We start from the raw sequence: 17,996 nt of genomic DNA on the forward strand, positions 1-17,996 counted from the left end.
GGTGAATAAGAGTTAAATTTACAGCTGCCTGTAAAATTAACATGATCCAGGCAGGGTTGAAATAAATGTTTATAGTCAAGGTGCCTGAAATCCTAATTATTTCTACCTCATAATTGATCAGTTTCATAGCATTTCTCTCCCACTCTCACAGCAAAGATGCTGCCAGATGCAGAAAGCTCGCTGTATGTCTGATAATGTAACCCTCATAGCAAGGTGGGGCTTGGGGATGGTGGGGGTGAGTTAAGTCATCCTCTGCAGTTAAGACGTCAAAGACTACAAAACTGTAAGATCTAGAAGAAATCTTTATTATTTGGGAAACAATGTTTGATCACTTCCTTCCAGCACATACAATTTGCTTGCATGCTGCTCTGGTTTTTTTCCCTTTTCAAAGGCTAAGGTTCAGCTGAGTGTTTTAGCATCCCTGGTGACATTGGTATGCACATCTTCTGACTTTTCTGGTAAGGTCTTCGGCATCCTGAGACAGGAACCTGTGATTCTCTCAGTCCAACTTGCTGCATGTGGTTGGTAAACGACCCAATCTCTTTAAGTGCCAACTTTGAAGATGGTACTGCTGAGGGTTGCAGTAGGCAGAGCACCAGTACTCACAAAACAGGCCTAAAAAAGAATGAAATGTTTCCTTACATAGAATGGGGAAGGAAATATAAGCGACGCGTTTCACTTTTGTTGGGTGAGAATAAGTTTGGATGCACACGGAGGAAGGATGCGTGGTGGAGTCTGAACTGCTCCTGACACTGACAGCTCAAGTGCCATATGGGCAATTACGTGTTAAGGGAAGAGTCGACGTACAGTAAAAGGAAGAGGAGTTGTAGCAAAGGTAACAGAAGTTTTGTAGAACTTAGGAGCGACTGTGAAGGATGTTAAATGTGTGTTTTGCCTTCACCTGTTCCTCAAAAGTTTTGTCAAATTTTCTTTAATTCTCAAAACTCCAGCTGCAGTTCTGGTGTTCATGGCTCTGTGGTGGAGCATTGCATTCTGCTCAGCTGAGCCTATGCATTAAGGAGGGCAGTTTTTTAAAAGCAACCCCTGTGGATTCCAGCTATTTAAATAGGAAATATTGCTTAAATAGATGGAGGAAGTAATTCAAATGTATTGTCCAGAATTCTTTGTTAAATAGTGAGGTCATCTGTCATGTGATCAACACCATATCTGTTTATTAATGGTGCATGTCTTTTCAGTTATACACCTTTCAACTAATCTGCTTGAATTTCTCAGCCTGTCACTAGATGCTTCTGTGTTTAACTGCATCACAACAACCAAGGGGATATCTGGGCAGAAGAGATTTTTGTCAGTGTTGCTTTCCCACAGAACACCCCCCACATTTTTCCTCTGCTGTAGCCCTCTTCTTCCATCAGGATACAGCAGCTGTCTTGTTCAGTTTCTGGTTGGAGTTTCCTTGGATTGTCAAATGGTTTTCTGTGTGTACTGCTACAAAGTCAGATTTCCACTGAAGAGCATACTTTATATTTTCTTTCAGAGCAACTTCCTTCCCTGGTTGTCTGCCCTGTATCACTCTGAGAAGAAAATAAACAAGCTCATGAATATTCTAACCTTCCTCAAACCTGATCTTTTCTGAAGCAAAACTATTTCTGGTTTAAACAGTCCCATATAAAACTAATGGAAAAGTTACGTGAACTGTTTTGTGGGAGTAGTGTTTTCAGTCAATCTTATTATGCTGAAACCTCTAAGAGTCTCAGCTTCGAGACTTTATCGTACAAAATCTTCTAAGATACTCTGTAGTTCTCATGAGTGTAGAGTAAAATTTGGAAAAATATTTAGATGGGAAAACAAAAGTCTGTGAAATTCATCCCTTTATATTTTTATATTTTTAAAAAACCTTCTGGATGGGAGCACCAAAGTATGGGAATACCACCAAAATGAAAACCATTCCTTTTGAGGCATCGTACCTTGTCACAACGAAAACTTCTGCTTGGCTCTGTCGAATGGAGAAGGTGTTAGGGAAATTCCCAGATCCCAGACAGAAGGATGCAACTCCTGTTGCTCCCGAAAATGAAAGAAGGGTTGGTGTATGGGGTAGGTGGCACGGCAAGTGCCACTCTGTGTGTGTTTTCTGCCTGCATTGAGAAAGTCCATGAGCGATACGACCTCTCATATGCAGGTTCCTTTTTAGCTTTTGACATCTTTTTCAGCTCTTGCCACTAATTCTCAAATCCTTCCTTTTATACACGATCACCATGAACAACTGTGAATGTAGAAGGTTTGTAAAAGAACTACAATGAAATAATCAGCACTTAAGATTTTTTCAAGTATACCTAACCTATTTCTATGGTATATATTAAGTCCAAATAAATCAATGCCCAATGTAAAAAAATTGTTCTAGAGTGTAGTTGTTTAATATACAAACAAACGATACTGTCATATGAAACTGATATATTATGGAAATATAAAAATAATTTTTAATGAATTTGAGAAATTCATGCAACGTACATAAAAATTTGTTTCAAATAACTTTTCAGTGAACTAGTTATCCTTCCAAGAACCAGTTATAATTTTATTCAACAGAGACTGATTTATAGATAAGCTATGGCTCCTAGTTAATACCCAAATTATTTGTTTACTTTATAGAAATTTAATTATATCAGAAATAAGCTTGTGGAGGGGTCTAAGAGGTTTATTTTCATAGAGATGGGGGTTGAGCTTTTTCCAGTGTTGTTAGCTCTGCTGCTCCAGAAATGTGAAAGTTACATTTTGCACAGGCTGAATTAGGAAATTGGTGTTTTGTATCATAGAGATTTTGTTTTTTAAAATTTTAGGTAGTGTGTTCAGTCATTGGAATGGTATTCTGCTTGTAAAACTGTCAATCTTTTGTCATATAGAATATGTGATGTACAATGCTATGCAAGGGAAGAAAATAGTTAGAAAATAATAGTTCTTACCCCCTAGAAGAAAACCTTGAAGAAACAGTTTTATAATTTGTGTTTAAAAAAAAAGATTGTATTGCTATGTATTTTTGTTTTCTGTCATAAAATACAGTTTTTAAATTTAAGGAAATCTACTTGAAGAGTAACAATGTTTTAAAGAATCATGATTTTCTTTTAAAAACCCAATAATTATGCCTTACAATGCTGACACTTCTTCACATACATACCTGCCTCAGGACATATGAGAATGCAGAGGCAGCAGTTCCCTTCAGCTCTGGAACTGTTAGTTCTGACGCTTTTGCCCCCACACACTTTACCTAGCCTGATCATTTACAGCTCCATCTCTCCTGAAGCTTTAATCATTCATTTTGGTGTCATTTTACCCAGCTGCCCTTACAGTATTGCTGACATGCTTGCTGTATGGGATATTCATATTAAAACCTGCAATGTGGCTTAAAGATAAACTCTATCTCTTCATACTGGAGAGAGGGAGGAAATGGCAACACAAGCATCCCTCAGCTGGCTGGTGGTGTATGTGCCGTTAGCTGCATCAGGGTACATACACCCTTGTGAAGGGGCTCCATGCAAGGCCTCTGGGTTAAAACTTCATCTGGGTCCACCAACATGGTAACGGTTGCTGCTTGACAACTTGAAGGAAGTTATTCTGAAGTTAGAGAGAGCAGATAAAGCAGTTGTTTCTAGAAGTCTCTGTAGAAATCTTCCACGTATGTATTAGTGCTTGAGGCTTTTCATAATTTAAGACAGGCATTCTCAAGAGTTGTCATAATAATATATAGCAGAGAAATGGGCTTCTATTTATAGCCAGTGCTGCTATGCCCCGCGTATGACCTGCAACTGCTCAGGGTCACCACAGCCAGCCCACTGCTGAAGTTGATTGGCCAGGGCCAATTGACGTTTTAAGTTGCTTCAACAACCCACTGCAGGTTGTTGGCCAGGGCCAATGAAAATATTTCAGGTAGCCAATGTACTGAGTGTGAACTGGGATCAATGACTTATTGTCTTCAACAAAACAAGATCTAGGGGGAAAAAGTTAAAGTAGGATGGTCAGGTTCAAAAGAAAGAAGAGGAGGGGGTGCTTCATACAGCCAACCTTGAGGTGTGAAGCTCCTTTACCACAGTACTTTTTAGGTGCTAAGAACATGATAAGTTCATGTGTTACAAATACCTGTAGCTCTGTTAAATGCAAAGATGGTGCAGGATAGTGAGGAGGGCATCTGAAGGGCAAATTGTTTATGCTTTTTCTATTCTCATATTCTTTTCCAGAATTGGGTTCTAATTGGACAAACACGATATTGAGCTGTGAGGGTCTTTGCTCTGATCCTATATCTGTGCTTACATTTTTACATAGGGTGAGAAATTGTAAATCTTGAAATCTTGTCTATTCTTGTTTCTATATTTTGGGGTCAGCAGAAATTTTAAGGATGAGTACATTCTCCATCATTATGGAAAGTGTTGCTTCATTTTATTTTATTTTATTTTTTTTTTTTTTAAGGAAACATTAAAGAGAGCAGTAAATAATTTGGCATTTGCACAGCAAAAGATTGCTCCCAGCTGGAGCATCTAGCAGATTTTTCATGAAGCTCTTCTGTACTTTTTTTAGTGCAAAGCCAGTGTTAAAATTAATTCAAGATCTGCTTCAGATTCATTCTAGCACTGAAAGCTTTGAAAAACATCCTATATGAGAGAGATTTGTATTTGAACCAACATAAAATCTTTGTAGTATAAATATTTCAGCACATAAGAAGAACAAGAGCAAATCTGTAACTATGTTCTTTCTTCTGCATCTGCCAAAGCAGTACTTCCATGAGCATATTTAGCTGCTCAGAAAATGATAGAAATCTCTATGTATCAGTTTGTATCAGATGAAAATCTGACCTGCTCATCCTTGTAATTGATTGGAAACACGCTGACATATTCTATTTCATGTCATATTGTAACTGTTATGTTGTAGGTTGTTTTGTTTGTTTTAAGTTGCAGAGGTGATGAAATAGCTAGGGGGAAATGAGAGAAAAAAATCATTCAACCTTCTGTTTTTATAGACAAGTGAAAAAGAGAAGAAATACCACTATTGGGGTTGGAGGCATCTTGGGTAAAGGTGACTATCAACAGTACATTACAGGAGTTTTGCCATTTTTAACTTTTTTTTTTTTTTCCTGTGTGTGTGTGTCTGAGTTTGTTTGATTGTACTGCCCATGTAAATAATGTCTAAGCTTCGTAATTTGATGCCTGCATATCTGTTTCTTCTTTGAGGAATTTTGTAACTTGCTTCTGGAGACTTTTTAGAGATTATGTTTTCAAGGACCTATTGGAAAACACCTTTTTTTTTTTTTTTTTTTTTTTTTTTTTTTATTCTTACTTTTAAAGATTTCATTGCTGTAGGAGAAAAATAGCAGAGTCTAATTTTTCTGTCTTGGATAGTCTTGGAAAAGATCAAATACTCAGCTAATGAATGGATTAATGCTTTTTATCATTGCTTTATGAGTCTCAGATATTTCCCAATGGAAATATATAAATAGATTTTGATAATGAACAAAAGGAAGATGTATTTTATTCCAAAAGTACTAATGCTGAAGGGCATGTCAAATAGATTTTTTTTCTCTAGGAGAGAAACTGAAAACCACTAAGGATTTTGACCTAAGATTTTTTTTTAAATGGTGGGGAGTAATTAAAAGAAGTATATGCATAATGATTGATTTCCTAACTCTAAAAGGCTATTAGAAGGATCTACAACACTGGGAGGTATAAGAAAATTTGGGGCCTCATGCATGTAGAACCATAAATTCTTGTGCATCATCTGTTCCTTTTCAAGGTTGAAATTGAAAGTGTTCCATATTTGGAACTGAGCCTGTCAATAATAATGCAGGAAGAAAAATCACATATCTTTTATTATAGTAAAAGAAAGACTTTTTTTAAATCTTTTTTTTTTTTTTTTTAAATCTCAAATTCAAATTTGAGAGGGTAGATATTGTGAAAATGTGGCAATCACCTAAAATTCTTGCCTTTCTCCAGGGATCTGTTGGGAACAGATACTCTTTTGATAGGAGGTGATAGTCAGTGTTTCATTTTAAACATAAATTATTTTGGGTGGCTGAGGAAATACAGAAAAAAAAAAAAAGGATGAACACAATTTTTTTTCTCCTCTAAAGACCTTTTGCAAGTTTCAAATCTTAGATTTAAAAACATGCATGCTTTAAATAATCATGACGCAGTTGGCACACAGCTTGGGAGGATGACAAGAACTAAAACCCTTTATATAATATATAGAGGTATTATATTATTAAAATCTCATCTATCCTTAGTAATGAGGTAGTATATTATTATATCCTAATATATTCTTAATAGTAATGCATGCTTTATTTTAGAACTATATCTTAACAGCTTTTGAGCCAACCTGAAGCTTTTCTGTGCCTCACACACTGATCTTACTTACATTTTTAAAAATCTATTCTTTTCTTTGGCACACAGTAATATTAATACAGACAATATTTCGTTAGCTTTTAAAATATTTTGTCTTGTTATTATATGTCACACAATTCTCTTATACAGTTATTTGCAGACATAAAGCATGAAAGTTTAAAAATCAGGACAGAAAAAGGAGATAATTTTCTTCACTTTAAAGGACTAATGTTCTATTTTTCTTTCAACTTCCAAGAAAGATAACGACAAATAGCGGGCCTCTGTTGTCTAGCAGAGGGTTTAATGTAGCCACCATCAGCTACTTATGTCTTTCCCTTTTTTAAAATCAGACACAGCATTGCCCATTTCTACACCCTGTCTCTCAAAGGTGGTACAAGAGGAGAAAAACTGTGATGGACCTTGCTCTTTCCGTGGAAAAAGATATTTATACATCACCGCCAAGGATCTACTAGGAGGATGGAGAGAAGGGGACCTCTTCTTAATAGGACCACAATTTACCTAAACTTATCTGTAGCAAAAAAACCCCAACAACCCTCAGTGATGAGGTTTCACATTTTTCTCCCTATTTTATATGAACTTTTATATCTGTTTTAATTCTTGATGTTAATTTTGGCTGAGCTGAGACATATGTGACTTTGCACCAGTTGTTTAATTTCTCTGAGCCTCATTAAGCTTGGCAGAACACCTGGACAAGAAGATCACTGGATAAAGCAGATGAGAAAGGAAAATAAATCTTACATAAAGTACTATGCTTTGAGGTGAGTAATTTGAGGGGAGTGGTGAAGCAAGCAATAGGCTGGATGCAGACACCAAAGAGATCACCTAACCTAGTCAGGTAGTTAACGTACTGGAAGGAATAATCCTACAGAGTTTTTATCTGAACATATAATCTGTCTGTCCATTTCTGTGTATATATGACTGTGCACATACATATGACTGAGAGACAACACTGAAGAAGTTCAGACAGCTCAAAGGAGCATTTAAGGCCTTGTGAACACACTTGTGAATTACTCTTATGCCATCAGAAACAACATGGTGATGTGCAGACAAAAATTTACTTTGCATGGAAACTTCTGTAATCACATATGTATATGAATAAATAGCTTGAAAGCACAATATGGAACAGTAAAATAGAGAGGATTTCTGCATTGCGTGTATTAATGGAGAGTTACTTGGAATTAAATTAAAGGACTTGTTTAATTTTTGTTTTGTTCTAAACTGCAGAGGACCTCTCTTGTGGTAAGTAGACTCAGGGCAAGAAACTGCATTCGGAAATGGAAACTGAGTAGCTTCCTACCAAATTTAAAGTTTTTGCTTAATGATACGAAATGCATATTGATTAAAAGATGATTCCCAGAACTCTGTAATGAGTGGAATATTTTCTGTTTTTCCTTGCAAACTAACTTAGCCAATATTATCTTCTGGATCTGTGTTTCATATTTTAATTTTAAGAAAAAATATATATTAATGAATTCATGGTCTGTGACCAAAGCATACTCTTATTCTTTTGCATTGTATAAGTACCATTAAAATGAATTTGAACCAGAAATATAGACAGGTAGTTCCACTTGACCTTTCTGGCTAGATAATCAGGAGTAATTCTAATCTGTATTGACAAATGTTCTTACTAAAAACTGCAACACTGTTTTAGCAAGCCAATGTAAGCTGCTAAACACTGATGAGGCACTGCAGAGTTTAGAGGCTGTTGTTAGTCAAGATTTTGGGGGCAATTATGCTTCTGAGGATGCAGCTTATCTGTATATTTTACTCAAGGGAGAAATTTGTTCAGCCATGAACATCAAACTGTAATGGAGATATTTCTAAGAAATTAATTAAGTCAAATGGTTTTGCCAACCAAACAGAAGTATTAATTTGTCAGACGGTATAAGAAACTACTTGTGTCTGTGTTGTGAGGTTTTGTTTGTTTGTTTTTGGTTTGGTTTGTTTTGTTGTTTTTTCTTTTTTTTTTTTTTTTTTTTCAAATAACATTCCTAGGCTGGTAGGTATTGATTTGTTTTAAGGAACTTGGATTTGCTAAGAACTTTAAATACCAAATTACCATTTTCTTCATATTTCTAGGCTTACTTGTCTCTTAGGTTCTGTCAGCTCTGATTTCTCTAAGTAGCTTGATAATTATTTTAGTAGTGATCTGGAGGTGAAAAAAAAAGCAATAAACAACTCACTTGTGTAGTTGAGATTGTGAAAATTACGTTTAGCATTTTATCTTTACCTGGCTGTTAAACAGAAAAAATAAGTATCCAACCCCCCAAAAATGTCTGAGAGAGTCTTGTCCCTTAGTAGAGGTTTCAAATTTTGTCATGGTACAGACAGTAAATGAGACTATGGTTTGTAAATTGTCTGATAAATACATGATTTTGTAATTGAATTTATTACTTGACTGTGTTGTAAATTTTGTGTGTTCTCAGAAAGCAATATGGAGAGAATTCACCTTGTGATTTCACTGAAATCAAACACGTTGCTTTCAGAGTCATTAGAATCTCACCAAGTATTTTTTGAAATGTCACAATACAGCATATTTATTTTAGCTCTGGTGGCAAAGAAGGCAGCATCGTATGGACAGGTACTTCAACAGATTATCAGATAGCTATTGATCAGTAGATACATGGAATCACCCTTCCAATTTGGAATTGAACTACTAATACAAAGCTGCTGCCCCGACAAGGCACATTTCTGTGGCTGTGGAGTGCTCTGTTCAGCCTTTGTAAGGTGTCGAGAGAAATCTGTATTCAACAACAGGGCATGTATTTATTTATTTATTAAACTAGATGTCCGCTCTGTCTTCTATTTCTTTGAGGCAAGTGGTGCCAGGATCATGATTCTTTCAATCTTAGAAGTTAGAAGTGTAAAACTGTCATGTTCATCTAGCACTGATGTACATGATAGTGGGACTGCTTTGTGAAGCTGGTTGGCAGTCAGCCAACTGCTGATTCCACACCTTAGGACATTAAAGATAATATTTAAAATAAATTTTAAAAGCATGCTAACCATTAAGAATTGCTAGTTGAGAAGTCTGGTTTCCTCTACAGATGCTTGGTTTTGGTGTAGCTAGTATCCCAGGGGTATTCCTGAAACCCCAACAAGAGGTTCAGAACAGGATTCTTCAATGAGGCAAAGGTGCTATTGTGGGGTATCCATTTCCTGCTTTCACCTCTGAAACCATATTTTGGCTAGTCACCATACAAGGTTATTGTCAGGTGATTGAATATTTGTATCATCATCATTTTACGATAGTAAAGGAATTTATAGGATAACCACTTAAATTTTAGTGATACTGCTATGATTTTAACATTTAACAGATCTTGATTTAATGATCTTTTGCCAATACTGTAGAGCCTGACAGCAGTGTACGATTACTGGTTAGTAGAACGAGCAAAACCAGAGTATCCATTTAAATATATTAAGGAAGATCATAGAATGGTTTGGGGTCCATAGAAGGGACCTTTAAAGGCCATCTAATCCAGCCCCCCTGCAATGAGCAGGGACATCTTCATCCAGATCAGGATGCTCAGAGCCCCGTCCAACCTGACCTTGGATGTTTCCAGGGATGGGGCATCTACCACTGCTCTGGGCAACTTGTTCCAATATTTCACCACTCTCATTGTAAAAAATGTCCTCCTTATATCTAGTCTAAAACTACCCTCTTTTAGTTTAAAACCATTACCCCTTGTCCTACCGCAACAGGCCCCGCTAAAAAGTTTGCCCCCATCTTATTTTTAAGTATCCTTTAAGTACTGAAAGTCCACAATAAAGTCTCCCTGAAGACTTCTCTGCTCTAGACTCAACAACCCCAGCTCTCTCAGCCTGTCTTTGTAGGAGAGGTGTTCGGTCCCTCTGATCATTTCTGTGGTCCTCTTCTGGACCTGCTTCAGCAGGTCTATGTCTTTCTTGTGCTGAGGGCTCCAGGATAGATATATTTATTAGCATTATCGGATTTTGCTGATACACACTCAGTAGATCGTCATTTGTTATGTTTCCTTGTGAGAATGTGACAGCGATACCTTCCCCGTTTGACTTATTCACTTTGTGGCTTTCAAATGAGCAATGTCAGGCATACTTGCTTCTTCACATTAGCTGAGTCTTGAGTTTTCAGAAGTATTAATATATACTCTTTCAGCTTTCATGCCTTTGTGCTGTCCCAAGACTCATAAAGCAAGAGGGATTGATAGGTTCAGCATTTTGCTCATGTAACATGGAGAAATCATTTAGAAGAGTGATTTATGGTGTTGCAGTGAAACAGTTCATAAAGGATAATGTCTTTCTACTTAGAATTCACATGCTATTACATAGGCTTTGGCATTTGAAGGAAAAGTCAGCTGTGGTATCATCAATTTATAGCAGGCTATTTGAATGTAAGATAGAGGGAAACAAGCCATCAAACATTTTATTTCTGGGAATGTTGGCTTCCCTGATAGTCAAACTTAATTACTCACAGAGGATGCCATTTGACAATTAACCACAGATTTGTGATTGTAGTGAAGAGCGGTTGGAAGAGAAAATGAGAGAGACAGTAACCTATACAGCATTTCTGTATGTGTAGAAGAGGTAATTTATTCAAGGACAAGACTTTATTTCTTCTGTCTTTGACATGTTAGTATGACACAAAATGGGAAGGTTGAGACAGGCTTACCTAGTTTATTCCCACTTCCGTGTTCAACAACAATAATAAGATTAGAATAGATTTTCTTGTTATCAGCTGATCTGATGCTTTTCAATACACACTAGAATGAAAGCTATGATAGCAGTCCCCAGATACTTGAGTCTATTCCCATCCCTCTTTGATCTTCCACATTTTTTATTACTAATTCTGATTTAAATCTCAACTCAGTTCTTTGATCTCAGTTTAAAACCAGATGAACCAGATCCTAACCTTCAGCTTGACTGTTCATTGATTTGGGAGCTACTCTGCCTGTGGCTACTGCTCCTGGCCTGGTGATCATGGGAAGCAAGCAAGTACCTGCTGACAGACCATTAACACAGTCAGTGCTGTCTGGGGAAATATAAACTTTTTTTTTTTTGAGGTTCACAAACTTATCTTAAAGAAACATTAGAGGTACTGCACTGGCATGGGCTGTGGGAGGAAAAGGAGTATCATCTGACAGGAAGTCAGCTGAAGTGACAGTTAAGAGTGATTTGTTAATATTTTAATGAAATATGTACATTCTTCATACACAGTACACAGTAGAGTAACAGGCTTAGGGGACACACCTAAAGCTTTGTGAAGGGTAATTGGGACCTGGCATTAAGTGGCTGAACAAAACAATACCTAACTTGCTAAGTTAAATACAATGAAAAATCAGAGTAAAACTTGCTTTATATCAAAGAGAAGATGCCTCTTTTATCCTTCTTCTCTTAATAATTAACTTCTCTGGATGCTGGCAGAACAAAGCATGGGATTAATATTCTGACTATTGGCATCATATGGAAAAGATTTGGCAAAGATGCTGTGTAAAATTCCGTTTATTCCTTAATTGCCCCTATAAATTTTAGGGGAAAATGTGACATGTATTTCTAACATGACTGTATGCAAATACAAAAACTCTGGGAGAAACAAAAGGTAAGAAGGTAAGTTGACCCTATTCTCTATAAGAAAAGAATATTATTATGGCTTAATGAAGTATACAAAACCAAGAAATTTCAATAGCTATAAGATTAATGTCATTAAAATGAAGATGATTACAAAGTGGATTATAATTTAGACAAGTATAAAGACTGCCTTTAGTAGACTGGTCTAGAGCCACAACAGAAGCAACATTGCAGTACCTACTAGCCAGGGGCTGGGGCATTTACTGGTGACTAGTGGTAAAACTCAAGTGAATTGTATATACTTATTTACCTGTGTGGGCAAATAAGAACTAGTTTTCCCTTATTTTAGACAAATTCCTGAATTTTAATTTTCCAGTCATGTCTCATGTGATGCAGCCATAAAAATTACCAGCTTTGTGTTACATCTCAGTTAAAGAATCAACAGGTGAAAATGTAGTTTTGTGACTATTTTGGGGAGTTCTCAAGTGTTCACTCCCTTGTCAAACACATTTAAAATCTACTAAATACCTTTAAGATGACATGCAAGTGTTTTTTCTCTCCTGATATCTAGGATATTGATTTGATCTGTCACTATCTTGTAGAGATTTTTCTTTTTTATCATTTTTAATCACAAGGATGTGGATACATGTGTCTCATGTATTAGTCCACTATACAATGACTAAACCCTAAAGAAATTGGTATCTTTGTTATCTAAATTATTACTGACATTAAAATAATATATTTAGAAGGCTTAAATTTGTTTTACCGTGAGGCATCTCTAGATTTATCAATTTAGTTTTGCTGAAACAATATAATTTGTCAGCATTTATATTTCAGGAAAGACTGGTTTTGCTGAGATTCTTAATGTTTGTTGCATACTGACAGCATTTCCAAGAGTGAGTATGTCCCATGCAAAGAAAAAAAAAATAATGGAAGTTAGGTATTTACCTTACAAAATAGTGACAGCTGGTTTGAGAACTGCAGGAGTTGCACAGGCAGACTTTGGGACAGTCTTAAGGAGGGATATGAAGGTAGGACAATAGCTATTTGACTTGATAAAGTTCAAATCAGGAAAAGAAGCACAGAAGGTTTTGGTAACTCTTATATTTGCTCAGAAGAATTGATTTTAACTCCTTCTTTGTCAGAAATGTAATTTTTATTGTTTGGATCACTTTTCCCAGAATGTTTCATAAGTGGGCCTTCAGCTATTCCTAATTGTGTATGGCTTGTTTTTTCTCTCTCAAGTCCTGAATGAAAACTTCAGATGAAGTAGGACCTTAATAATGACTTTGTTGGTATTCTGCTGTGATTGTTTGAATAAAACCTTCAAATCTGCACTACTTCTTAATTATTCATTATAATTCATAGCTGCATTCATCAAAGACTGTGATTAGTATTACTTGGGGGTTTTATATAGCTTTTATTCAGAAGGAATATGGAAGAGTAAGAGAACTTCAAAACTAGAAGGAAAGTAGTTGGCTGTGAGTTATTTTAGTTTTGCTTGCTGCTACTATTTTTTTTTCTAAGCAAAGATAAATTCTGAGAAAGAATACTGCTCTAGTTCTAGCTCATTCAAGCATTGTTTCCATAGCTACATTTTTTTGGCAGACATGTCTCCTCATTCTTCCTTTTCCCTCTGCTTAACTGTCCCCTCAACCGGAGTGGTAAGTACTATCTTACACACGTCTCCTGTTATCAGTGAATGAGAAGAACAGCAAATGTTTTTATGTGGCAGAAATCCTGCAGTTACAGCAAATCACATGCTTTATCTTTGTATTAGCATCTCCTGTGGTATTCAGTACTCTGCAGAGTGACTTACTGCTTTCAGTTGCTTTCAGATTTGCCTTCATACCTGTGGTAGCTGGATCTTGGGATCACTCAGGCCTTGTCTGTGCTAGGGACATGTGGTACCACAGCTGTGAATTTCCTTAAACATAATAAGAGACATGAAATGATCTAAATGTGCAAGAATTTACAGCATTGTGATAAAATTTATAAATTGCTTTGGGATGAAAAAGTTGATCCTCTATTAGGATCTCTGGGATGTGGGGTCAGAGGAGAGAGATGAAGGCTCTTGGTGGGAAAGGCAGTTCTCTGCCACGGGTGTGCCTGTGAGCTGGAAAACCAAATCTCCTTTGAGAACCAATTGTAATTAACTCTCAGTTTTCTGAGTAATGGAGGATTTTAGTGCCCAAGAGAAAAGCACGGATAATACAAAATTATGTAAATGAAGTTTAGAAAATACAGGGTCTGTGCAACGCCCATGCAGCCCACTGCCACATACATAAAATTTTACAGCTTTCAGTCCTGAGCTGATCTGTGTTGATTGTAACCTGAATCACTGAGATTGTCTACTTCCAATCTGCTTACATGGGCAGATTTTCACTGTAGCAGGGTAGAGATAAGAGACATTCTATGATTTTTCAAACATGTGACATGATTGCATTACTGGATGACAAAAAATAATTCTGGAAGAGTGTTCAGATTCCTCAAATTCCATATGAACAGAAGAAGAGGACACATCTGAAGGAAGCCAAGTAGGTAGTAGTAGCTTGGTATCTTCTGAATGAAAGAGAAAATCAATAAAGTTTTGTTGTATCCATGCCCACATAATTGAAAGCAGGATCTTGTCTGGGAGCTTAAGAAAATTGATCTACTTGAAAACTCCAGTACCATGCTTTAGGACACTTTTAGAATCTTAAAGTTATAAGAATAATTTCTGTGCATGAAAAGTAACAACTAAGTGCCCAGAAAAATTCAAACGAAACCTCTTAAGCTTTCTTCAACAAAAACTGATGTTGAACAGTGTGATCATTTCAGGTGTCTTCTAAGCAAAGAACTCATTTTCCAGTGCCTGCTTTTAGATCCTATTGTGTTATGGATTACTGAGCTTAAATCTTGCATTACAAAATTAATCATTTATTACTTCTGTGAAGCATAATATACACAGTTCCTGCTGAAATTGTGTAGCCTTAAGACAAGAGATACTCATGCATCTGGTGATAAACCCTAGAGATTATAGTTTTCAGGCAATAACACATTTCCTGAAATCATGAGCAATTGGTAGGAAAGCCTGGAATTTATTTTTGTAATTTAAAATATATCTAAGGTACAAACATAACTAACTTTTTGGTGTGAACTTAGTTAAAGGTCATTTTATGAAAAATGTAATTCTACCACTCTGTTATTTTGTTCCCCTGCAATTATTCTTTATAAACTTTACTTGCATGAGGGAATAGTTTGTAATGTGATATGATTAGCTCCGAGTCAGTGGAATTTCATAATAGTGGACCTGATGGCTATTGCTACACTAGCACTTTTATCTTTATATGGAGAGCTCAAATCCAACCTGTCTCCTTTAACTTAAATTTTACACTTCTTATTAAATCTTTTAAGGATTAGTGTCTCTGAAAAATTAGCTTTTAAATTTTTCAGCATTTTTCTTAACACCATTTTTGCTGACATAAATTTACATAGAGGATGATACCTCAGCAGAGGGGCAAAAACCACATGGCACAAGAGTTCTGGCTATATTTTCAGGAATTCTGAATTTTGCATGTAGTTTTATCTGAAAAACACTATGGCAGAGGGGAAGAAAATCAGAATATAATAATATTTGATGTCATTCCTCTCCAAATGAAATTTTTCACCATCTCATTTTGAAACTTATTTTGATACTATTTTGAAAATAAATTGAATAGCACATTCAATTAAATTTTTAGGGAAGTATTAATTTTTCAGTCATCCTGGAATAATGAAGATGAATAGGCACTTTGGATTGATGTGAAATTAAATGTAGTCATTAATAATATTCATTATTGACCGTTACTCTTGTTGTACAAGTAATTGATAACATCTTAGCCAAAATCTTTCTGTAATTACCAAGAAGACAATTTGGAAATGGTGGTAACTTCCTTTACCACCTGTTCTTCCATTTTCTTTGGGTGACTGCTCTGGATTTATTCTTGTTGGTTTTGTTTTGAAGGCTACTAACATAGAGGAATTATAACTGATGTAGCTATGTTTCTCATATTTACTGTATGCTATGATGGATCTTTTATAAGTACTTCATTGCTGTATGCCATTTACAGAGACTACCTTGGATATAATGATCTTCATCTTATTTGCTGTCTCTACTAATTTAGTGTTGTAGAGCTTACAAAGCTGTTGTCATAGATAACCTATCTCTTTTTTAATATACATATATATAGAATAGTTTTTTCATAGTTCTTCCACACATTATTTTAAATACTTGATATTTAGAGCAGCGTCATTTCAGCTATTAGTCCTCACTTTTCAGGTGCAAAAGAGTTTTGGAATCTCCTAGAATTCATGGGCTCATTTATGTACACAGCTCACTACTGCACCCTTTCTCAGTTGTACTTTAATTTATCATGCAATGAAGTCAGTCATTGTCACTAAAAATGTGGTGGTAGAGTAGAAATGTATCACTAGTTCTGCAGCTTTCATGCCATTAAACTATGTTTAACTAAACAGTGAAGAGAGTTAGGGGTGGAGTAGAATCTGGCACATATTCAGGAAAATGCATTTCCTTTTTCAAAGTGAAACATTGGGTGGCTTCACTCGTACTATTGGTGAGAGGATCCGCCTAGTTGATGGGAGCACTGTAAGCCCTGCACCATCAGGGGAAGAGCTGGGGTGTGGAGGAAGTTGGTTTGGAGATTTGTCAATGCATGGGTCTAAATACCCTATGAAAGAAGTGACAGAGTACTTGACTAAGAAACAATGGTAACACTTTGCATTTTCCGCAGAATATCTGAAACCTCTTGCAAATACCATTAGACTTGTAAGTGTTCATTAGTAAGAAAAATAGTATTTAATAAAGTGTGGAACATTCAGTGAAAGAAGTAATCTTATTTTCTATTATTAATTCACTTTCTAAAATTCTCAGTAAAGTCATAATAGAATTTTTAGATAGGTTTTAACAGAGTATGTGGATCAAAAGAAGCTTAGTTAATGTTACATAGGAAGTCTGCTGTAAAATTGGGAACAGAACCCAGATTTCCTGTTCTGTGGATCTGTTGTAACAAAGCAATCCTCTCTCCTTCATACAATGAATGATTTGGTCCTACAGCCCATCCAGTGTTTCATTATTTTTGAGACAGAGTGTGTTACAATGCACAAGCATGTCTCTGAAATAAAGTGCAAGGCTTTATCATAAATAAGGAACTGTTACACCTAGGCATCTTCTAGCTCCTCCTTAGGCGGCCTCTGTCCAGAGTCTTGTAAGCTCATTTTATATAAAACACTGTTGTTTTCACTCTATATACCCCTAGGATGTGGGTATTCATGGCACTGTATCTCAGTTACCGATGTATCCCTTTTCCTGTGGTCAGTGTTGCCGTGCCAGGGCTCACCCAGAATCCTGCTGAAATGATGGGACTTCTAGCATGCACTTCTGGTCTGAGGTGACCATCCTTTCTACTACCAGGGCTGCATTTTACAATATATCTCAGAAGTGGGTCTCCGCTGGGAGATGATAATGACTTGCAGAAAGTTTCACTGCTTCAACCGTGGCTAGTTTTGTTGAATTAATAGTGTGGTATCATATGACTGACTAGTATGGGTCTCGTCATTCTTGGCTGATTCGTTCCTTCCCACAGCTGGGGACTTGGACTGTCCAGCAGCCCTTGACCTGGGACAGCCCGCTGCTGTCAGTGTTATAAACCATCAATGCGATCATATGGTCTTTCAAGTCAGGCAGTGAAAGAGCCATAACTGTTAATTTTTTCATTTAGGCATGTCTTTCTGGTCTCAGAGGGATTGATGGGACAAAGTCCATCTGGCAGCGGCTTACTAGTCATGTCCTTTGGGGGTCAGTTCTAAGGCTGATTCTGTGTAATATGGTCTTAATGAACTGAATGATGAGACAGAGGTAGGACATTTGCTGTGATCTCAGCAGATGACGGTGGGCAGGGCTGCTGTTCAGAAGGATCTTAGTAGACTGGAGAAATGGACTTGCAGGTACTGCATGAAGTCACAGACAGTCAGGTGCAGAGTCCTGCATGTGGGATGGAATAACCCTGCATGCAAGTACAGTTTGGAGCTGACTAGCTGGAATATAGCTTTGGAGGAAAGGCCCTGGGAGTCATT

Source organism: Tyto alba, unplaced genomic scaffold (genome assembly GCF_018691265.1).
Source record: "Tyto alba isolate M040663 unplaced genomic scaffold, T.alba_DEE_v4.0 Super-Scaffold_27, whole genome shotgun sequence".
Taxonomy (NCBI): Eukaryota; Metazoa; Chordata; class Aves; order Strigiformes; family Tytonidae; genus Tyto; species Tyto alba.